At 43.2% G+C, this 23187-nt stretch overlaps 1 protein-coding gene across 4 annotated transcripts in view; it reads left to right on the top strand.

The window, feature by feature from the left end:
- LZTS3 (leucine zipper tumor suppressor family member 3) overlaps positions 1 to 23187 on the top strand; it is a 303348-nt gene that overhangs the window by 111135 nt on the left and 169026 nt on the right. The window contains exon 1 of one of the 4 annotated variants that reach the window (XM_033953006.1): positions 21193 to 21314. The exons of 2 other annotated variants lie outside the window; for them this stretch is intronic. The gene's annotated coding sequence lies outside the window, so the exon portion shown is untranslated. Of the gene's footprint in view, positions 1 to 21192; positions 21315 to 23187 lie in introns of those variants that run through there. One more of the 4 variants, XM_033953039.1, reaches the window with a different exon arrangement.

The following is a 23187-nucleotide window of genomic DNA, read 5'->3' as shown; positions in this document are numbered from 1 at the left end:
ATTTCCTTCACACTAGAATAGATGACTTGTTAGTCATGTATGCAAAAGTCTGTCAATGTTTTGAGCGTCTGCATGTGTAAGGATACAACTGCGTAGACCAGCATCATTCTTTGACGTGATTGGTCCTTGAAAACTAATAGCAAGTGATTTTATTTTCATTTTTTATGCAGTGGTTATCCTAACTTGAGCAGCAAAGCAATCAAGGTTTTGCTACTGTTTGGATCTTTTTATCTTTGCAGACTTGGATTTTCACCTCTGACAGAAATTAAATTTTTTTAAAAAAGAGAACGACTGCAAATGGTAGATGGTGAATGAATGCTTGCTTGTCGACTATCAAGCCACGATTTGAGTTAATTTGCACTCAAAAACAAGCTCATCAATCGCATTGATTAGCAATTCTATCTGCTTTAGTTTCACTGTTGTTTCAATTACCCATGCATAGCTTAAAGAACTTTAAATAAATAACTCTCAAATTTAATTTTATGTTGGCTTTGTAATTTTTATAATTTCAATTATAATGTTCCGCAAAAAACATTTGCTCCATTTAGTGTACTGGAGCTAGAAAAAGTTTGAGACACACTGTCTTAAATTATAGGAAGCTGACCCAACATAATAAGCAGGAACTGAGTATGTGGACCCCTCTATTTCTGATCTGATGGAGATTGGCGGGCACTATTAATATGGTGATTCTGCCCAAAGTAATCTTTTTGCATTGTCCTATTGTGATCCCACAGAAACAGTTTTCTGAATGGGATCAACTGTTCTAGCAATTCGTTTGGAAAGTTGGTAGACTTAGAGTGACTTTACTCAAGCTGGCTGAGTGGAAATCTAGTGGAAGGGTGGGAGCTTTTAATTTATGTAGGTATTACATATTGGCATAAGACTCTGGTAAGACCTTATTTAGCATATTGTGTACAATTCTGGATGCTGCACCTTCAAAAAGATATAAAAAGGATGGAGTCGGTCCATAGGAAGGCTGCTGAAAGGGTGTGTGGTCTTCGTGATAAGGCGTATGGGGACAGACTTAAAGATCTCAATCTGTATACTTTGGAGGAAAGGTGGGAGAGGGGAGATATGATAGAGATGTTTAAATACCTATGTAATGTAAATGAATCGAGTCTCTTTCATTTGAAAGGAAATTGCAATGAGAGGGCATAGGATGAAGTTAAGAGGTGATAGACTCCAGAGTAATTTGAGGAAATACTTTTTTATGGAAAGGGTGGTAGATGCATGGAACAGTCTCCCAGAAGAGGTGGTGGAAACAGAGACTGTGTCTGAATTCAAGAGGGCCTGGGGTAGGCACGTGGGATCTCTCAGAGAGAGAAAGAGATAATGGTTACTGCGGATGGGCAGACTAGATGGGCCATTTGGCCTTTATCTGCCGTCATGTTTCTATGTTTTCATTAATGCAGTTAGGGATTATTTTATTTGGCCTGGACAGAAACACAATGGGCTGGTTAGAATGGTACTTTTTGTAGCCCCTTTATTTGAGTGGGTAGATGGTGGAGTCACGGTGGACAGAGGTGTGGTCAGAATGGAAAAGACATATATTTCTGGCTCCTCTGACAGCAAGGTGGAGAATAACAAGGTTTTCAGGTAAAGTCTTCCTATATAGTAAGCTGGCGGACTTCCATCCTTTGTCTACTCATATTTAGGGTTACCAGCCATCCGGATTTCCCTGGACATTTCCTCCTTTTCGAGGACATGTCTGGAGGTCCGGAGGGCTTTTCAAAACCTGGCACTTTGTCCAGGTTTTGAAAAGCTTCCTCAAAATTTTGTTGGGCAGGAGGGCATCTACGCATGTGCAGATGCCTTCCTGCCAGACGAGAGCAGGCAGTGGGGGCAGGGCTGGGGCATACCAGGGTGGGGATGGGTGGAACTGGGCGGGCCGGGGTCTAGGGGGTCCAGATTTTACTAAAGTAAAATCTGGTAACCCTACTCATATTTCACATTGTTTGAAGGTAAATTGTTGCAAGCTTGATGATGATTTCATAGGAAGTTGTATTTCTTTGGACCATTTACAGGAAATCCTTAATTGTAGGTTTCCTTTTTACCAATATTTTCATTTAAGGGATTTTCTCTTGGGGTAAAGGAGTGGTGGACAACTTTGTTTATGCCTTGCACCATGTGGAGGTGGTCATCTTTAAGGCAGGTGTCTCCACCAGGATACTGTCTAGAATTGTATGAGCCTTAGAGGGAAAAAAGCAAAGGCAAAGTAGTAGCGCAGAACTGCTGTGGGAATCTTGGTTACAGGTAGACCCAGGGGATGAAGTGTGGGGATAATGTGCATGCATTTGTGTAGTCCAGTGGTTCCCAAACCTGTCCTGGGGGACCCCCAGCCAGTCAGGTTTTCAAGATATCCCTAATGAATATGCATGAGAGAGATTTGCATATAATGGAAGTGACAGGTATGCAAATCTCTCTCATGCATATTCATTAGGGATATTTTGAAAACCTGACTGGCTAGGGGTCCCCCATGACAGGTTTGGGAACCACTGGTATAGTCAAGTTTCAAGTTTATTTTTAACTTAATGAATCGCTTATTAAATTTTACTAAGCGATGTACAAATTAAAACAAGTAAAATATAATTTACATCAATGTAATCAGTAAATAATATGGGTTAAACGGACTGACATACAAACTTACAGATACATATGGAAAAGAAGGGCTAAACTAAATTATTATTATTAGGTAAAGGAGAGGACATAAACAGTAAAAACAATAGAAAAAAGGGGGAGTAAAAAGTTGGGTTTTGTTTTTTTTTTTTTTTGTTATTCTTTCCCTTTAGAAAGAAAAGAGAGAGAGAGAAAAAAAAAAGTAAACATTAAATATATTTATAAATTAAAAGCGTCTTTAAAAAGAAAGCACTTCAGTTTGCTTTTAAAATGGTTTAGGTCATTTTCATCTCTAAGATACTGGGGTAGGGCGTTCCATAATTGTGGAGCCATTCATCTATCATGAGTCTGAGACAAATACAATATAATCTAGTTCAACATACAGTAAAACCTTGGATTATAAGTAACTTGGTTAGCAAGTGTTTTGCAAGACAAGCAAAGCATTTTATTAAATGTTAACTTGATATACAAGCAATGTCGTGAAATACAAGTACATACAGTATACACACATCACAACTGAGCCGATGGTTCTTCTCTCTCTGACCCATTGCAAGAGTGTAGTAATTGTTCTAAACGAGCAAAGTCTTGCAATACGAGAACATACGGTATACACGTGTCACATCATCACAACTGAGTCGATGGTGGTTCTCTCTCTGATGCGGCAGGAGTGTAGTGACTGTTCTAAACGAGCGAGGTCTTGCAATACAGGTACGAATAGTATTTTGTATTAAAGTTTATCCCAGGACAAGCAGGCAGCCTATTCTCACATATGAGTGATGTCATCGACGGAGCCCCGATGCGAAAGCCTCGCAAGCAGACTTGATTGTAGAAACTAGAAGTTTCGAGTCAGCTGCACTGCGCATGCGCAAGTGCCTTCCCGCCCAGCACAGGGCGCGTCTCCTCAGTTCTCAGTTTTCCGTGGAGCCAAGAAGTCCGTCTTTGACTCTCTGCGTTTAACTTTGTTACTTCATGCCTTCTCTCACCGCGGTACGTGTTCTTTTTCTTCACGAATCACTGTGTCTTTCTTTTATTTCTCTTTAAAAAAAAAATTTTCTTTCTTCCATTTGGCTGCCGGGGCAGGCCGCTCGGCCACAGCCCAGAGGCTTCGACTTTGCGGCGGCTGTTTTTCCTCCTATGTCCCGGCCAACAACATGCTTCAAGAAGTGTAGCCAGTGTCAGCGTGTGATTTCTCTCATGGACCCACACAGTAGGTGCCTTGGGCCAGACCATCACCCGAAGTCGTGCCAGCGCTGTGCTACTCTTCAACCCCGAGCTCTTAAACGTCATCTACTTTCAGTGGAAAAGCTCTTCAGGATGGATTCGACCTCGTCCTCGACTCCGAAGTCAACCTCGAACCCGCCTTCGACCAAGGGTCCTCCTGCCTCCATTGCTTCGACCTCGAGCCTCATCAGACCTTCTTCATTTGCAGCGGCTCTTTCTTCGACGACGTTTGCTGTATCTTCCCCTGTATCCTCAGGTCAGATAGCTCAGCAGAAAGTTCAGTGGTGGTGCTTAAGGTGCCTAAGACTTCCAAGTCGAAGCACATTTCCACTGCCTCTCTGGAACCTCCAGCCAAAGCAGGTGGTGCCGGCTTCTTTCCAGACCGTGTTAGAGAAACAGTTCATTCAGTTCCTTACTAACATGGGACCGAAGCTTGTTACTCTAATCCAGCCTGGGCATTCTGCAGACTCCCGCGAGGTCTAACCTCTTCCGTTGCCTCAGTCTGAGCCTACACACTCTATGCAGGGAGCAGAGTCTCTGCGAGTGTCTGGTCTGGCATCTATGCACATAAAGCAAGGAGCAGATTCTTTGCAAGTGCCTCGACAGGAATCCTCACACTCTATACAAGGAGCAGAGTCTTTGGGAGTGCATCGAGGTTCCTCCATCAAGCCTCTGGAGCTTTGATCCACAGCTTCCAGCCCTATCCATTCCCTGGTGGCTTCGACTGCTTCTATCTCCGAAGCGAAGTCTCCTCGATCCTCGAGGTCTGCTTCCAAGCATCATTCCCACAGACGATCGAGGCCTTCCTCGAGGCATACTTCCAGGCATACCTCTTCTTCCAAAGAACGCCCTTTTTCGACTAAACCTCAAACTACACCTTCCAGTTCTACTAAACCACCGACTCCTCGATCGAGGTCCCCATTTCCGCACCGCGAGGACTCAGCAGTTTCGATTGTTTCGTCCAAGTCTCCATGTTCTCTTGATGCCTTTTTTATTGCCGAAGCATCATCTTCGACCCAGGCTGCCTCGACGACCTCGAGTCCTTCTCGAGGCAAGGCATTGGCGGATCAGCTATCTTTCTCATCTTTTCTTCGTCAGATGGCTGTTGACTTGGACCTTCAATTGGATGCTGGTTCCATATGCTCTAAGGAGTATCTTGAAATTATGCATCTTCCTCAACCTCCAGCAGAGTCACTTAAGCTTCCTATTCACAAGCTTTTGTCTCAGACTTTTACCAGATGCCTGGAAACTCCTTATGCAATTCCATCTGTTCCAGGCAAATTGGACTCCAGATAAAAAAAACTCTCCATTGCAAAGGATTTGAGAATTCGCAGTTATCTCATCAATCCCTACTTGTGGAGTCCTCCTTGAAAAAGTCCCATCCTTCCAAGGTTTATGCTACCGTTCCTCCTGGAAGGGAAAACTATGGACAAGTTCAGACATCGCATCTATCAAAATGCTATGATGTCCTCTAAAGTCCTTAATTACAATTTCCATTTTGTTACTTATTTTGAGTTCCTCATTGCTCTTTTGCCTACATTTCTCAGTTATTTAGACACTCAAAAGCACTTTGAATTTCAAGAAGTCATAGCTTCTCTATCACAGCTCAGATTACATCTACTTCAGTCTTCTTACGATGCCTTTGAGTTGTCTGCCAGGGCGGCTGCTTGTTCTGTAGCAATGTGCCGCCTTGCCTGGCTTCGTACCATTGATATGAATCCTAATCTTCAGGACTGCTTGGCTAATGTTCCTTGTGCAGGTAATGACCTCTTTGATGAATCTATTGAGGCAGCCACCAAGAAATTGTCTGACCATGAAAAATCTTTTGCTTCTATTGTTAGACCTAAGCCAAAGCCAGCTCCTGACAAGCCTGCATGCCCTCCTCCTATTTACCAGAGGCGTTTTGCTCCAAGGGCGGCTCCTTATACTCACCCTCCTCCCAAGAAACAGCAGACTCAGAAGCAACAGAAACCTCAACCTTCTGCTGCACCTAAAGCTACATAGCCTTTTTGACTGTTTAAAACAGAGCATAACCTCCACCGTTCTGTCTCTGAATTTTCTTTCCCCTATTGGAGGTCGTCTCCATCATTTTTACCACCGATGGGAGACAATAACATCCGACCTCTGGGTGCTGTCAATCATCAGGGACGGATACTCTCTTCATTTCAATCAGGTTTTTCCAGAGCTTCCTCCAAGAGAGTATCCTTCCAATCCATCCCAGACTGCCCTTCTTCTTCAGGAAGCTCAAGCTCTGCTTTGTCTCCTTGCCATTGAGCCAGTTCCTTTGGAACAGCAGAACAGGGGATTTTACTCCCGTTACTTCCTTGTTCCGAAGAAGACGGGTTATTTGCGGCCCATTCTGGATCTCAGGGCTCTCAAGAAATTTTTAATTAAAGAAAAATTTTGCATGTTATCCCTGGCATCCCTTTATCCCCTCCTAGATCAGAACGACTGGTTATGCTCTCTGGATCTCAAGGAGGCTTATACTCATATTCCCATTCATCTGGCCTCCCGTCCATATCTCAGATTTTGCGTGGGGAATCTGCATTATCAGTACAGAGTGCTGCCCTTTGGCCTGTCTTTATCTCCCAGAGTGTTCACCAAGTGCCTGGTAGTGGTAGCTGCAGCTCTCAGAAACCATGGTCTTCAAGTATTTCCCTACCTGGACAACTGGCTCATCTAAGATTCAACATCTCAAGGGGTTATTGTAGCGACCCAACGGACTACGTGGTTCCTACAGAGTTTGGGATTCGAAATCAACTTTCCCAAATCCCAACTTCAACCCTCTCAGAATCTACGATTCATCGGAGCTGTTCTGGACACTATCCAACTCAGAGCATTCCTTCTGCAACAACGTCTGGAAGCTCTCCTTCAACTCTGTCATACAGTGGCTTCCCGCTCCTCCATATCAGCGAGACACATGATGGTACTTCTGGGTCACATGGCCTCCACAGTACACGTGACTCCTTTTGCCAGACTTCACTTCAGAATTCCTCAGGGTCCTGGCATCTCAGTGGACACAGGTTTGTGACACACTTTCTCGACACATTGCAGTCACTCCTTCATTGAGACAGTCTCTCTGCTGGTGGATGCTCTCTTCCAATCTCTCCAGAGGCTTGCTGTTTCAAACGTCCCCCTCATCAGAAGGTCCTCACAACAGATTCCTCGTCCTATGCTTGGGACGCTCATCTCGATGGTCTCCGTACTCAAGGCCACTGGACCAGTACAGATCGTCAGTGTCACATCAATCTGTTGGAACTCAGAGCGATTTTCAAGGCTCTCAAAGCTTTTCAACATCTTCTTCAAGACCAAATAGTCCTCATTCGGACGGACAACCAAGTCGCCATGTATTATGTCAACAAACAGGGAGGGACGGGGTCTTCTTCCCTTTGTCAAGAGCTCTGAAGGTTTGGGACTGGGCAATCCACCACAACACCTTCCTCCAAGCTGTCTACATCCAAGGGGTGAAAAATTGCTTGGCGGCCAACGTGAGTCGTCTTCTGCAACCTCACGAATGGACACTTCATTCCTCGCTTCTTCATCACATTTTTTTCACAGTGGGGAATGCCTCAGATAGATCTCTTTGCAGCTCCCCACAGCCACAAACTGCCTCAGTTCTCCAGGATCTATTCTCCTCATCGCCTCGAGGCAGATGCTTTTCTTCTGGAATGGACGAATCTCTTCCTGTATGCATTCCCTCCATTCCCTCTCATTCTCAAGACTCTTGTCAAGCTAAAGAACGACCATGCCACATGATTTTGATTGCTCCTCGGTGGCCGAGACAACCTTGGTACTCCCTTCTACTTCAACTCAGCAGCAGGGAGCCATACCTTCTACCAGCTTTTCCATCTCTGCTTACACAGAGTCAGGGATCTCTGCTTCATCCCAACCTGCAGTCTCTACACCTGACAGCTTGGTACCTCTCAACATAACTCCTCTTCAGTTTTCTCAGTCTGTAAGAGACATTTTAGAGGCTTCTAGGAAACCTACCACTAGACAATGCTATCACCAAAAATGGACTAGATTACATTTGAATGAAACAGGAAGGGAGATTTATTTTATAAATAGCAGGCTCCATTTAAAAAAAAAAAATTATACCAGATCATAGATAACACAGGAAAACAGGTGAAGTGAGGAAGAAGAGGGGAGGGGAGAGTGAGAAAGGCATTAGTGTTGTACCACAGCTGAGTAGGTTCCTGTTTTGGTTGTGCTTAAGTCACCATTGTCATGACATATGTTTCTATTGCTATGTACAGGGATTCAGGGGAAGATGGTGTTAATGTTATCTTTGGTTTCTTTTACAGTGTTGGTGTTTTTCATGCCACTGGGGGAAGCAAAAGTTAATAAAAATTTATTAAAGAAAAAAGACAGAATAAGCACGTTATCCTGTTACTTGCTCCATTTATTATATATATCTGCTGTTAATATCTGCAGACTTTGGTCCACATCTCGTAGAAATAAAGATCACCAAATAACCTTTTGAAGGACTAACTTAAATCTATGTGACATAATATCATTAGTTCAATTCAGCACAAAAAAGTTTAGGTTGTGATAGTGAGTAATTTATCAGGAGTTACAGTACATGTTTGTCTGTTCAAAACCTTACGTCGCTGTTAAAAGCAATTAATGCCGGAATAACACACAAGTTAATGTGCACAAAGGCCCTGATTCTGCAAAGTACGTCTAATGTTAAGCGCCATGGAAACCTGGTGACTCACATCTGTTTCCTTTCAGTTTTGGGGGTTCCTACCATGAGAGCTTAGTGATCCTAGCCATGTGAAGGTGAAAATATCTGACAAGATCATAGCTTAGCAGATCCCTAAGCTATCATATCAGATGTGAAGAAGAAAGACATTAGTAGAAGCTGCTGTGACTCAATGGGTAAAAGCCCTGTTCCCATCTTCCAGAGGTTTAAATCCCAGTGCATATTTTAATTGTGGCATTCTACCTTGCAGGTGCACCTTGATGATCTCACAATGAGGTCAGCATTGTGCAGCTGCACACCTCCATTTGAAAATGAAGTAGAAGCCATGCTAAGATCTGTATCTGTTTTTAAGTTTTTGCAAATAAAGTTATGTATGCAATCTATTTTTTTCATGTGCTTTCTTTGCTTTCAGGAATGAGCTGATTAGAGTACTGTTTAGTCAGAAAAAAGGGTAGCTTTTTAGCAAGAAACATAAAGCTGTGTTTTTTATGTGCTGTGCTTCAGTTAATGTATTTTTCCCCTAATTAGCAAATAGCATTGCTGTTTGTCCACAAAAATAGAAGGTTTTGCATGCAATATATCTGTTTTGATGTGCCCTGTTTATGTGGTGCCTTATTAAATGTATTTTGAGCTTAATAAAGCAAAAATAAAAACCCAGAGAGCTATTTCACAGATCGCATTAAGGACGTCCAAACTGTGCCTAAGTTATGTCCATAGAAATCAGATCTATCTGAAACCCAAACTATGCTCAAAAGAAGAACTGGTTTTCATTCGCCTAAAATGTAGGCATAAGATGGACGCCCCAGGTTGCTCAGTGTTATGCGAATGAATCAAAGGACGCCCATATTGAAGCCTCACCCAAACCATGCCCACGCCTTTTCTGTTAGGTGTGAGTTTTCTCAATGGGCGTCCATGAAATTGTGGAGGCGCCTACAAAATGACATCCATGTACCAATTATCGCTCGTTAAGATCCTTAAATGGCTCATTAACCACTCAGTTTGGATGCTTAATTCCCACTCAGCGTTAGACAGGACTTAGGCACCCTTTAGGTGCCTTTATAGAATCAGGGCCAAAATGTTCAGAGAGCTTTAGCGTAGGCATCAACATGTGCACCAAAGATGGCCATAGGTTTTATTTAAATGGATTGAAATAAATGTTAATGAGGTTACTTGATATTTACTCCCAATACTCAAAACAACAACATAGAAAAAAAAATACTGGCCTTCAAAATGAAAGGGAGAGAGCCAACGGAGGAGGGCTGCAGTCCGGCCATCGGACCAACGGTTGGCTCGGGGGCCCGTTCCAGCGGGGCACCCAACACTGTCTTCGCTCCTCCCCCATTCCAGCAGGGGAGAGCCGACGGAGGAGGGCTGCAGTCCGGCCTTCGGACCAACGGTTGGCTCGGGGGCCCGTTCAAGCTGGACTTCAGTTTTGACTGTTTTGATTTTATTTTCACTTCTTTTTAGTTTATGATATATTTTTTAAATCTCACTCATTGTTTTACCACTTGTTTTGTTTTATTTTATCATTCAAATTTCATTTAAATTTCCCCAGAATTCTATTGCTTCAACGGTTCTCCCTCTGCATCTATTCCTATCTCCCCTCTTTTTAACTTTTCAAATTCCTTTAGATCATTGTAATCTTATTAGTATGTTTATTTTCTTATTTTTCTCCTCTATCTCTATTTTCTTTCTTTATTACTCTTCTAATTGTCATTTTTCCTGGTACTTTAGTTAGATTGTGAGCCTTCGGGACAGTAAGGGAAATTCTAAGTACCTATCTTACTTATAATCTTAATGCACCAATATATTCATTGTAACCCGTTCTGGGCTCTTTTGGGAGGACGGGCTAAAAAATCGAATAAATAAATAAAAAATACCACCAGCTCAGGGGTAGCATTGAAGATTTTGAGGAGAGGATTTCTTCTAAATTTCTGACATTAAACTGCTGGTTTTTTTGTTTTGAAAGTTGAAGGAAGCGCTGATAGTGAGAAAGACATGTGTGCGCGTCCAAGCAAAAGTGAAAGCACACATTGGCGCCAGCTTTTCTACACTTAAATATGAACCTTTCAAACTTTTTAGTGCAAACAATTTTTGAAAAGCTAATATTTAAAGGCACAAAAGTACAGCATTGATGTGAGCTTGCAGTTACAGTTTTTTTGCCTGGGCTTGCGCATGAGAGCTTTGCTTACGACAGAACTTTTCTGCGCATGCACTAGACACATTTTTCTTCATTGCTTTCAGTTTAATAGCTCACATAAATATTGAATGCCTTTTGCTTTGAGCATTGGAGAGCTAGGCTTCTTTGCTGTTCATATTTGTATTGTTGGCTTTAGCACCAGACCTTTGAGTATCAGGACCTCCGCATTTCTCTGATTTGGAGATATCTTTGTCAGCTACTCTTCACACAAACTGCAAACTACTATTTTTAAAGTTGTTCTGCTATTGTAAATTATTCATATTTCAGGACTTGATAATTAAAATCCTCTGTGTTTGTGGGTGTGCCATGGTGATGGTAGCATCTCACACTTCCCTATCTTTACTTGCTTGTTTGTTTTTATTCTAATTTAATAGTGAATGTAAAGCTGGCGGGAAATGCCAGACAGGCGAACCACATAAAAGAAGCATCATCTGTAGGAATGCTGTTTTCCCCCTACACCATCCCACCAATGCACTTCCATTTTGAGATGATTGCTTCTAGGGGTAAAAACATAGTTTTATTTCCTTCACTGTCTTTTACAGACAAGTAATGATCTATAAAATTTAATCTTTTCATTGGACTAACATTTCTGACTAGCTTTTAAGAGCCATAGGGCTAGATTCGCTAACCTGTCTTCTGGGTTCGATACAGGGCCGATTCCAGCAGGCCCGACCAATTCACAACAGCCAAATATTGAAATGAGGGTGATCGGAGGAATGCCCCCCTCTGCCCGCACGGATCGCTAGTGTAAAGATTACAGTGCAATCCTGATGCATGTGGAGACCATCTGTTTTCCCTGCAGATGGTCTGTGCATGTGTTTTGTGTCCTTTTTTTTTTTTTTTTGCTGGGGGCTTGTTTGTTTTTTCAGGCCCCGACTCTCCTGCTCTCCCAGGGAAGGACTATCCCCGGCGGCAGCAGCCTCTTCCCTTTCACCGACACTGTCAGCTGGTCATGCCCTGCTCTCGGCTGCATTCCCTGCAGTGCGAACCCGCGGGTTTAAAGTGGGGCTGCACTGCAGCATGCAGCCACATTTTAAACCTGCGGCCTCGCACTGCAGGGAAGGCGGCAGAGATTCAGGTCTTGGAGCAGAGAGGACATGGGGGAGAAAGCAGGGCTGGAAGATCAAGACTGGACATGCTTCCATTTTGTTGCTTGCAGAAAAATAAAACCCCGAGACTGACAGCTAAGATCAGACATGGCTGGAAGATCGGGGCAGAGTGCAGGGCGGCAATGGAGCAGGAGAGTCGGTAGAGACGTGTGCGACTAGTCTCAAGCAGTCGCTTCTTCTTTTGATCGGCCAGCCCAATCGGTGCATGCCGTTCCCCTCATTTGCATGCGTGGATCGGAAGCAGATCGCAGGAGAAGTTAGTGAATCGGGCCAGAGGGAAATCGGGTTGGAAAGGAGTCGCAAACCGATCAGTACACAATCGGTTTGCTTTGTAAATCTAGCCCATACTCCCTTAAAGGTCTACTGTAATGAAGTAGTAAACTCTCCTCTCCCTCTTCCTGTGATGAATCATTTGGGTTTTCTTGTGGTTATACATCTTGCACTATTCCTTTATAGCAGTGTTTACTCAGTTTAGAGCAGTGTTTCTCAACTCAGTCCTAGAATACCCTCTTGCCAGTTAGATTTTCAGGAAATCCACGATGAATATGCATAAACTTGATTTGCATACACTGCCTCCATTATATGCAAATTTCTGTCATGCTTATTCATTGTGGATATCCTGAAAACTGGACTGGAATGAGTTGAGAAACACTGGTTTAGAGCATGAATGGGTAGGGACTGTGACTTACATTTAATGTGGAGGTTATTACCATTTGTTAACTGTTAAAATGGCTTTTAACAACAACAATTTATTATTTCTATAGCACTATCGGGCACACGCAGCACTGTAAATTGTATATGCAAGAGATGGTCCCTGATCAGAAGAGCTTACAATCTAATTATGACGGACACACAGAGGGGTCTATAGTTGGTAAGGGACTATTAAGGGAATGAAAGACAGATATGATGGTTGGGTCAGTGTTTAAATGCAGCTTAAAATAAGTGGGTTTTTAACCTGGCTTTGGATACCGCCAGAGATGGAGCCTGACGTAGCGAGCCAGGCAGGTTGTTCCAAACATGCAGCGCAGCAAGGTAAAAGGAATGGAGATGGGAGTTGGTGGTAGAGAAGGATACAGAAAGGAGGAACTGGTCTGATGAGCAGAGTTCCCGGAGGGGAGTATAGAGAGTAACAAGAGAGGAGAGATACTGAGGAACTGCAGAACAAGTTCACGTGAATGTCAGTAAGAGGAGTTTGAATCGTGTGCAGATATGGACCGGGAGCCAGTAAAACGACCAGAGGAGAGGAGCAATGTGGGTATAATGACCCTGGCGGAATGCGAGGCGCGTAGCAGCATTCTGAACAGGATGAAGTGGAGAGATATGGCGTAGTGGTAGACCAGTGAGAAGTACATTGCAGCAATCCATGCCTCAAGAGGTATGGCTAAACTAACTGCCTCTCATGTCATCAGTCATGCAGTTAGCACACAGGAACAGATTTTTCTCTTCAACCCTCACAAAAATGCTGGGAACACCCCCATCACCTAGTGCAGAGGTTTTGCAGTTACTGCATGTTAGAACTAATGAGGTTGTGGGTTCAAGTCCAGTGCCACTCCTTGTGACCCTGGGAAAGTCACTTAACTGTCCTTTGCCTTAGGTACCATTGATCAGGGGTGCCCACACTTTATGGGCTTGCGAGCTACTTTTATAATGACAAGTCAAAATGATCTACCAACAATAAAATTAAAAAAAAACACAAAGCACAATGAAAGGCAGAGAAAATGTTAATTATTCATATTCCGGGTTTTTTCAAAGAGGTCACGGCAGATGACTCTATGCAATGTCACCTCGGTAACAAAATACAAAAATAGACAAATACACCCCCTCCCTTTTTACTAAACCACAATAGTAGGTTTTAGCACAGGGAATTACGCTGAATGCCTCACGCTGCTCTCAATGCTCATAGGCTCCCTGCGCTAAAAAACGATATTGCGGTTTAGTAAAAGGGAGCCATAGTGCAAAATATAGACAGCAGATATAAATTCTCAAAACAGACACATTTTGATCACTAAATTGAAAATAAAATCATTTTTCCTACCTTTGCTGTTTGGTGATTTCATGAGTCTCTGGTTGCACTTTCTTCTTCTGACTGTGCATCCAATCTTTCTTCCTTTCTTTCAGCCTCCTGTATGTTTCCTCTCCTCCAGACCTCATTCTCTCCCCCAACTTTTTCTTTCTGTCTCCCTGTTCCCCCTTCTTCCTGTCTCCCTGTCTGCCCCCTTTCTTTCTTTCTCCGTGCCCTCCCCCAAGCCACTCGGTTTGCTGCCACCGCCATCGGGGAATAGCCCCCAAGCCACCGCCGTCCCAAGCTTTCCCTGCAGAAGCGTCACGCTGACCAGCATTCTGCTCCCTGACGTCAATTCTGACGTAGGAGAGGAAGTTCCGGGCCAACAAGGCATTTCTCCTCATTCCATCCAGCCTGAGCCCCATCTCTCCTTGATCCAGCATTTCCCTTCAGTGTTTGTCAGAATTACCATTCCACCTATTTTCCAGCATCACCCTTCTTTGTGTCCATCTCACCTATATCCCTATCTCACCACTTTTTCAGAATCTTCATTTGTCTCTGTCCTTGTCTTTACCCCATGTTCACCATTTGCCCTTTCAATTTATTTATCCCCCCCCCACTTTTTCAGCATTACTTCTATGTCTCTATTTCACCTCCTCTTCATGTCCCCTCTGTATCTCTATCCTTATTCAGTAGATCCTGCTTACCCTTTCTCTTCTTTGTGTCACTATCTCCATTTTCAGCTTTCCCCCCTTTTCCTTTGTTACTGCACCCGGTAGCCAGAATCTTTCCACCCTCCCTCCACTCCGGCCCAGCCCAGCCCAGTATGAAATATTTCCTTTTGTTTCCCTCCCCTCTCTCTTTCTCTCTCTCTTCTCCTCCCTCACCCACGAGTCCTGCATCTGGCCCTCTCCCTTCTACCTGCACCTGGCAACACCCCCCTGCTCCAAGCGGCTCTCTTCAGCAACTCATCAGCAGCGGTGATCAAGACAAGCTGCCGACATCGAGACCTTCCCTCTACGAGTCCCGCCTTTGTGGAAAAAGGAAGTTGAAACAAGTGGGACTCGCAGAGGGTAGGCCCCAACGTAAGAAGCTTGTGTCGATCGCTGCTGCTGAGTTGCCGAAGAGAGCCGCGGAGCAGGGGGTGTGGCCGGAAGCAGGTAGAAGGGAGAGGGAGATAGGAAGGCTGTAGAAGCTCCGGAGTATGACACCGACCCCGGCCAGGATGATTTCTTTTTCAGGCTGCTGCCGCTGCCACCCCCCACCCGAAATGACAAAAACAGCCTAATGCCCGCGTCGGCGTCTTTGACGTCGGGGAGAGGAAGGCTGATAGGCCCGGTAGATCGGGATGGCAACACGAGTCTATCACGGAGCCCGGGATGGGCTCTGCGATCGACTCACGTTGCCTTCCTGAGCTACCGGTCGATCGCGATCGACGTGTTGGGCACCCCTGCCATAGATAGATTGTAAGCCCTCCAGGATAGATAGGGAAAATACTTAGCGTACCTGATTAGATTGTGAAGTGATTGTTAACTATTCAGATGGCTGTGCCAATGAGCAGTATATCCAATACAAAAGAAACTTGGAATTTTGGCCATTACCACATGGTAACTGCAAGACCTTAGTGCATGTTACTAAAAATATGGGACTTAAAAGTGCCAACATATCTTCATTGACCAAACCTAATGGCAGAAAACTCTGCAATGCCACTAGGTAAGCATAAACCTACTAATTATAAATGAATTACCATAGGGACAGGTTTTGTAAATCATCGCAATGCAATCCAGAGTTGGCAGTGTGTGTGCTGATTGTTTACATTACTTTTTATTATTAAGGAAATGGGAGTAATGCCAGGGCTGCTCTAACATCCCATCATGTAAAAGGAGAACCAGTTTCTGTTTTCTGACATGTTTTAGAGAAGTACCACGGGCACTGCATTTTTCCCAACTTAGTACAGAGGCGTAACTTGTTTACATTGGAAAACTCTTGAGTTTCACTATCAAACATTTTCAAACATTTACTCTTCACTATCAAGAAGTCTTATGTGCCAAAAATGTGGAAGGTCACAGTGGTTAACATGCATATAAGACATACAAGTTAAAGAGCAAAGCAAGAAAGAGTAGAACTGAAACAGTAACTGAAAAAAATTTAACTGTGTAAAATTGCTTGTCAATAGTGCTTACCTGTATCTCAGGTCAGTGGTCTCTATTAGTAGATATAGCTGTAGAGTCAGAAACAGAACAAAAAAATGATGGCAATTAAAATTATATGGCCCATCTGGTCTGCCCACCCATCCAGTCGCAAAAAACAGTAACTCATGAGTCTTGCATGGAAGAAAATAAGATGTAAGGGCCGAAAGCCTTCATTAAGAATTTTCAGACAAAAGGCTGACCAAATTTTGATTTTTGTTTTTCATTGGCACCAAAACCAGCCCGAAATTAATTTTCAGCCTTGTTTTGGTTTCAGCTGAAAATGCCAGTGCAGTTTTGGCTGGAACCAAAACATAATGCTAGTTCCCCTAACTTTCCCTCCTCCTTTACTGTGCACAGAAAGAGCCCCCCTCCTTGACCTCCTCGGCCTACCATCCATCTCCTGGTGGTCCAGTGGATTTTCGGCAGGATTGATCCCAGTCACCCCTACGATCTCTGAGTGTCCCGCCTTGCTGAATCCAACCTCATAATGGCTGTCATTTATATTTGGATTTATTTGATTTCACACCACAGTGTCTTTACAAGAAATGAAATTCAGCAACAGCAGATATTGTAGCATGTATTTTTTTACCCAGTGATTGAAAAGCAGAAGCATGAGAATTACTCCCTCCCTCCCAGGTTGAATTTGAGTTTTTCAGAGAAATTAACATAGTACAAAATTTTTCTTTGCATAATTTTCATTTTGTTTTAATGTGGACTCATTTATGTATTTATTTAATTCATTTTCTATCCCTTTCTCCTCAAAGAGCTCAGAACGGGTTACAGGTTGACATACATAATATACAGTTAACAGATTACAATTTGCCATAATTACAGTTTTTTATCCTAATTTAACACATACTAAGGATCTAATACCAATCTACATAGTTTACGGTTCCAATTTGGCATAGTTCCAGTGCAAGGTTCTTCAATACAGGTTTTATTCTACTTGACACTTGCTAGGGATCTAATACCAATATACATAATATTTTTATGTGCACTGTTGCAATTTTAGTATGCACTAAAAAAATGTTAGCATATACTAAACAGAGCAAACAGCACATCTGCAACCATTGCATTGTATTTGTTTGACATCTATGGTTGCATGTAACAAAAGTTTCAGTGCAACCTTGGGGATATCTTGGAGAAGAGCTAAGTGAAAGGAGATAATAATAATAACTATTTTTTCTATACCGCCATAATCTTGCGACTTCTAGGCGGTTCACAATGAAGAATAGCTGTACAGTCAGCGAATTACAGTGTACAAATAGAGAGGAGGTCACTGAGCGGTCAGTGAATACAAGGTGCAAATTGGCAAGAAGATAGATAAACATAGGTTACAATATAATTTTGACATGTTACGTTGAAAAAATTTGGAAGCCAACGAATAACTGAGTACAAATTGAGAAGAAGACATTGTACAGTTAGAGGATACAGAATACTGATAGAGAGGAAAAGTGAATTCAGTATAATGAGCGGTAGCTTTGATCCGGGGGGAGAGAGTCTGGCTAGGAAATAAATTTCTTAAACAAGGTGGTCTTTAGTTCTTTCCGAAAAGCGCCGTATGTCAACCTGGCGCCATCAATGAAGCAGCCTAGCCAGGTTTGTTGCCTACCAGCTTGAAACTTGAATGTTCTATCCAGGAAGGTTCGGTACCTGCAGCCTGCTATTTTCGGGTAGGCAAAGAGGTTGTGATTTCTGGTTATCTTTGTGGGGGAGTAAAATTCAAAATGAGGTAGTAAATAGCTGGAGGCCATTCCCCACACCAGTTTATAGCAAAAACAGGAGAATTTGAATAGAATTCGTGCCTCAATTGGTAAAGGCATTGAGTATCATAGGCACGTTGCACAAGTTGAGTGTTTTTTTAGAGTTTCCACTAGGCCTGTCAAGTGGTACCAGATTTAAAATAAATTTTAGAATGTAACATTTCAGTCAACACATAGGGAGGTCTTTTACTAAGGTGCACTAGCCGATTTAGTGCTCACTAAATGCTAATGTGTCCATAGAATATAATGGACGCGTTAGCATTTAACACGCTAAATCGGCTAGTGCACCTTAGTAAAAGGACCCCATAATTACCTATGGAATTTGCTACTATAGAATGTGTTCAAGATTTTCAGTTTAGCCGAGTATAAAAAAATATTTGCATATGTTGCTAGAGGACAAGTCTATAATCTATTAGAATAGCCTTAGATATCTTCAGCTTCTGTGTCTGAGAGGAATAAGCATGATAAGGTGCTTTCATATTTGGGATTTGATGGGTCATTCCTACTGACCTAGACTGGCCATCATTGGCAACAGAATGCTGTGAGTTTAATGGACATTAACCTGAACAAGATGTCACTTCTTATGCTCTTATCCTCAAAAACCAGAGGGTAAGTAATTCAAATTTTTACAACATGCTCCTCTAGAGGCACAAGCCACCTCATCATGCCCCACGTCTCCAGCTTCTAGATGGTGACAGGACTAAATTGCGCAAGACAACGGCGCACCGACAACTGAGCGCAGACAACCGAGCGCAAGGTTGACGGCGTGCCGAAGAAAAGCACTATTTTAAAGGGCTACGATGGGGGGTGTGGGGGGGGACCCCCCCACTTTACTTAACAGACATTGCACTGGCGTTGGGGGGTTGTAACCACCCACATTATACTTAAAACTGAACTTTTTCCCTAAAAAACAGGCAAAAAGTTCGGTTTCAAGTATAATGAGGGGGTTTACAACCCCCCAAACCCGCCACAACACCAGCGCAATGTCTGTTAAGTAAAATAGGGGGGTTCCCCACCAATACCCCCCGTTGGAACCCTTTAAAATAGTGCTTTTCTTGGCGCACTGTCAATCTTGCGCTCAGTTGTCTGCGCTCAGTTGTCGGCACGCCGTTGTCTCGCGCGATTATGTCTATGAACCACCTTAAAGTCAAGTGGATCTTGATAGCAGATATTCATGTGAGCAAGGTCCCATTCAAAGCACCTACTGAGTGTGCATTACACCAGTAACCCAATACAACAAAGGCAAGTATCAGACTCACTATCAACCCATTCGCCACCAGAGAGAGATGAGTCTTCCCTAAGTGCTTTGGCACCAAGGTGGCAGGTGATCCAAGAAATTACCAAATCTCAAAAGAAGAGAGTGGATACTCTGGATCAGAGTGATTCTACATATTGGTCCCCAGTTGGCAATGATATTGCTTCTTTCCCTATAATTATTTTCACATATAAAACCCTGTGTATGATTGTGCAGTTGTCAAATAATGTAGGAACCTTTCCCATTGATTCCTATAGCATTAGCCTTCCAAGTCAGGATATAGCACATTTATCAGAAAAAATGTTCATTCTGTTTTGGAATAAGGTTTGATGGTATTTTTCCCCTGTAGACTTTGCCCAGTATTTTAAACTGAAAGCACAGATGTTTATACTTGCTTTTACTTTGGATGCTTTTTCCTATTAAAAATAGCATGCATTCTTTTCCTTGCCCATTCAACAAAGGCTCCTGGGGATGCTTCCTCTTAATAGAGCTAAAAGTAAGTGTTGAGGAATGGTATATGTACCATAAGCTCTATCAAAGAAAGATAAATTTGGGGGCAACTGATTTACATAGATAAAATGCATTTTGTATTTTACATTTTGCCACATAAATGGCTTTGAAAAATGCTCTTGTACTCAAGAGTATGGAGGTGATTCTATAACTGTGCTCCTAAAAATAGATGTCCAAAAGGCACTTGGTAGGAGCCTATTCTAAAAAGGATTGGAGGGGCCTGTTTTTCTTTATAGAATAATAGTGTAACAGCAAAAACGTGTTCTTGTAATGTAGGCTAGAACACTTTACGCCTACCATAGAGCAGGTATATGTGCTTGTATCTAAATGCCAGATCTACGTGTAATGTATATCGCTAGCATATCAAGGGCAGGGAGCAGGGCCGGATTAAACAATAGGCCCAGTAGGCACATGCCTAGGGCCCGAAACTGTGAGGGGGGCCGGCTGAAGGAGGACGACTCACCTTGCCATCAATGGCAACGGGCCCCCCTCCCGGCATGAACGGCAACGGGTCCCCATCCCAGCATCAACCGCAATGCAGCCGGATCTGTTACTGAAAGGTCCCGCGATGACTGCTTCTGCCGGTCCATCCCCCTCTGATGTCACTTCTTCCGGAGCAAGTAAGTGACGTCAGAGGGGGATGGACCGGCAGAAGCAGTCATCGTGGGACCACCCCCCAAGGCGTGCAACTGAGGCAGACCGCCCTCCCCCCTCCCCGTGGTACGCCATTTACTTTCTCTTCTCTTTATGAAATGATGAACCATGTTAGTTTGCATAATTTTTTGCAGGGCTCATATTATTCCTATTAATGTAGGAACAGCATATGATATCTCCCAGTAGCTCACATGCTAACACAAGGGTGGACAGCCACAGTCTTCGAGGGCCACAACCTAGTCGGGTTGTTAAGATGGCCACAATGAATATGCATGAGATTGATTTGCATCCATTGCTTCCGTTATATGCAAATAGATTTCATGCACGTTCATTACCGCCGTTCATTGTGGACATCTTGAAAACCCGACTAGGTTGTGGCCCTCGAGGACCGTGGTTGGCCACCCATGTGCTACTCACTGTTTAGTAAAGAAGGCCCAAAATGTGCAGCTTTGTTCACGTGCACACCTGCATTCTGCAGTTACAAACTTTCATCGGGACTCCGCGAGTTAGTTTTCAGAACATTTTTACAAACCATAACTGTATAGGTCAGTGGTCTCAAACTCAAACCCTTTGCAGGGCCACATTTTGGATTTATAGGTACTTGGAGGGCTGCAGAAAAAATAGTTAATATCTTATTAAAGAAATAACATTTTTGCATGAGGTAAAACTTTTTATAGTTTATAAATCTTTCCTTTTGGCTAAGTCTTAATAATAATATTGTCATTTATAGCTAAAGAGACATATGATCAAGAAACTATTTTATTTTAGTTTTGTGATTATGATAAACATACCAAGGGCCTCAAAATAGTACCTGGTGGGCCGCAAGTTTGAGACCACTGCTATAGGCTGACTGTCTTATTTTGCTTTTTTGAAACATGGACGCTGTAGATGCTGTGTTCAGTAAGGAAGGGGTTAAAGAAATTGCAAGGCGAGTACTTCCTAGTATTAGCCAATGGGAAGGAGCTGTTTGTCTGCGCTAAGGGCACAGGTGATTTACTGTTTAAAGCAGCAGGTAATGGCATTTGAAGGGAGAGAGCGCCTAAAAGCTGGGTTCTGAACTGCAAAGATTACATGCTGATCTGCAAAGGTAAACCTCTGTTCTCCCACCCTCCTCCCGTTTCCTCAACGGGCTATTTTTCTGCCGTAGCTGCTTGTTTTAAACGAACTCGGTTTATTTCTCCGCTTGCTGGGCTCTTTCATAGGCTGGAAAAAAAGGAAACACAACGGTGCAGTTAGTAACAAATAAGCCCCGGGGGTGTGTAAAGAGAAGAACGATGTACATTCGTTTATAGCTGAGATGCACACCGCTGGCTCAAACAGAAATCTGTACCCCCCCCCCCCCCCCCTTTTTAATATTTTGTACACAGCTGGTAGGGCTTTGCTCTCGGTGTTTACTTTAATTAAGAATGGAGTGCATAAAACAGGTAATAAAGCTAGTTGTGTATAGTACAGATATGCGTTGCAGATTTTTCATAGCCTCTCGGTTTCTTTTTAGAGCCTGTGGTCTGCTTAGCTTGGGTTTTGTGCCTTTTTGAGATATTATGTAAATAAATTGCAGTTATATGTAGAGGCTGGCCAAGTTTCGGATTCGGCTTGAAACGGACACGAAATCCGAGTTCTGGTTTCTGCCAAAAATGCTGCTTCTGCCCTAGAGAGACCTCTAGACCAATGGTCCCCGACCCTGTCCTGGAGGACCACTAGGCCAGTCGGGTTTTCAGGATAGCCCTAATAAATATGCATGGAGCAGATTTGCATGCCTGTCACTTCCATTATATGCAAATCTCTCTCATGCATATTCATTAGGGCTGGCCTGAAAACCCGATTGGCCTGGTGGTCCTCCTGGACAGGGTTGGGGACCACTGCTCTAAACCACCAGGCCTCTTAAAATGTAGGCCCAGGGAGGGTCTGTGGAGGGGAAAAAGTAGAGTTGGGGAGCAGCCCATGGAGGGAATAGGCCTTTGGGTGGGGGTGAGGGGTGGGGGGAGAGACAGGGACAGTCTTGTGGAGTCACAATTTAATTTTCAGTTCTGACTAAAACCGATGGGCGGATTTCAGCCTTGGATTGGGTTTTGGTCTTGGTCAATCTCAAGTTTCAAATTTATTAGGTTTTTATATACCGCCTATCAAGGTTATCTAAGCTGTTTTGCAGTCAGGTACTCAAGCATTTTCCCTATCTGTCCCAAGTTGTATCCTACAATGTTACATTCAGGGGTCCTTTTTATTTGAGTAATGTCTCAATGTGTCCATCGTATCATTTATTGCAATTATTTCTGTCTACAGAAGGCATGTTAAGGTAAAGTACTCTTAATTTTCTTTTCTTTTTTAATTGAATTTTACAAATTATTTAGTTTTGGGAGTTTTTCATCCCTCCAGTCTCCCTTCTCTGTGCTTCCAGACCAGTCTAATGCTAGAAGCAATTCTAGAGTATACCAGGCACACAGAGTTCACCTGACTGGTGCATATTTCTATAAAAGAATGTAGGTGCTTACTTTATACTAGGGGCATAGCCAGCATTTGATTGACTTTTTTGGTCGGGGGAGGCAGGGGATCCATTTTCTCTCTGCTCACCATGCCCACCACATTAATAAACTTTCCTTTGCTGACAGGGATGTTTAATGCCTAACAGCTGAAGAGATCCACTGTCCAAACTGAACTAGTGCTCAGCAGCCAGAAAATTGGCAGCATGCTTTCCAGATACTGATGAAAGCACTCTTCACCCATGAACTGAGTTTGCATGAGTAGTGCCAGGCATAGGCAGCGGAATGCTTTTTTGGTTTGGGAGGGGGCCCACAAGCTCCACCCCAGACCCCACCCAAACTCTGCCCCAGACCCCGCCCCATAATAGTACTAATTGTAATACCATTTTCCATTCATTTTTCATATATACACACAATATAATCTTATTAACAATACATAATGGTTAACCACAAAATTAAACTACGCAAAGCACACTGTATGTT

This window comes from Geotrypetes seraphini, chromosome 1 (genome assembly GCF_902459505.1).
Source record: "Geotrypetes seraphini chromosome 1, aGeoSer1.1, whole genome shotgun sequence".
Classification (NCBI taxonomy): domain Eukaryota; kingdom Metazoa; phylum Chordata; class Amphibia; order Gymnophiona; family Dermophiidae; genus Geotrypetes; species Geotrypetes seraphini.
Note: the sequence above shows the minus strand (reverse complement) of the source record. Positions and strands in the feature narration are given on the sequence as shown.